The 1,202-nt window shown below is 53.9% G+C and overlaps 1 non-coding gene across 1 annotated transcript; it reads left to right on the top strand.

The window, feature by feature from the left end:
• The first annotated feature begins 774 nt into the window (after positions 1-774).
• Positions 775-847, top strand: TRNAP-GGG. Its single transcript has one exon. It is a non-coding gene; the product is annotated as a tRNA-Pro (tRNA).
• Positions 848-1,202: the final 355 nt, after the last annotated feature.

Genomic DNA, 1,202 nt, shown 5'->3' with positions numbered 1-1,202 from the left:
GGCACCCCGCCTTGGTCTGATGCCTCCACTCACCTGCTCCACCATCCCACCACAGCCGATGCCCTCCATGTTCCGCGCTCTGCTGCCTGCTGCCAATGCCCGCCATGTTCCGCACGCTTCCTGGTGGTCAGCACTCATCATAGCAACCAGTTGTTCGGTTGTTCAGTTGTTCTGCCATTTGGTCTATTTGCGTGATAGAGTGATAGATAGATAGATAGATAGATAGATAGATAGATAGATAGAGATAGATAGATAGATAGATAGATAGATAGATAGATAGATCCTCCTCCAACCAGGGTGCGGAAAACTTCTAAAGAACCCCCCGTGGGCAATCACTGATTTCGCCAAAGCATGGGTGTCTCATCCTGAGCTGCAGGAATGTCGAAACAGGACCCCGAGAAAGAAGAACAGAGTAACCGTCACTCAACATACACTCTTGTGAAACAGTCCATCCCCCATGACTCTGCACACAGCCCACACGAGGGCAGCCACTGGGCCCCAAGGACACCCTACCAATTCCAGGAGACACAGCCGCTCTACCGAAGGCACCGCCACAAACACGGGGAAGCAGCCAAAGTGCGGAGACAAAGAAGCGAGTTGCCAATGGAAGAATGGAGAAGTTCCCGGAAGGGAGATCCGCATGAAACGGAGGCAGGCAAACGATCAGAGACAGAGTTCGAAGCAAGGGTGACGAGGTTGCTCGAGGGATTTGTTGAGAACTTCAAGGAACTTGGTGAGAACATGAAGCACATAATAAAGGATGAGTCACACCCGGCCGGTGTGGCTCAGTGGTTGAGCGTCGACCTGGGAACCCGGAGGTCACGGGTTCGATTCCCGGTCAAGGGCACATGCCCGGGTTGCGGGCTCCATCCCCAGTAGGGGGCGTGCGGGAGGCAGCCGGTCCATGATTCTCTCTCCTCATAGATGTTTCACTCTCTCTCTCCCTCTCCCTTCCTCTCTGAAATCCATAAAAATATCTATACTAATAAAAGAGTAATATGCTAATTAGACCGGACATCTTCCGGACACCCTTCTGGACAAAGCCACGGTGGCGAAGGCAAGGAAGAGCAGTTAGGGGCGATCAGGCCGGCAGGAGAGGGCTGTTGGGGGAGATCAGGTTGGCATGCAGAGTGGTTAGGGGCGATCAGGCTGGCAGGGGAGAGCAGTCAGGGGCAACCAGGCCAGCAGGCAGAGTGGTTAGG

Source organism: Myotis brandtii, unplaced genomic scaffold (assembly GCF_000412655.1).
Source record: "Myotis brandtii unplaced genomic scaffold, ASM41265v1 scaffold2049, whole genome shotgun sequence".
NCBI lineage: Eukaryota > Metazoa > Chordata > Mammalia > Chiroptera > Vespertilionidae > Myotis > Myotis brandtii.
The sequence above is the reverse complement of the archived record's forward strand: the minus strand, read 5'-3'. Positions and strand labels throughout refer to the sequence as shown.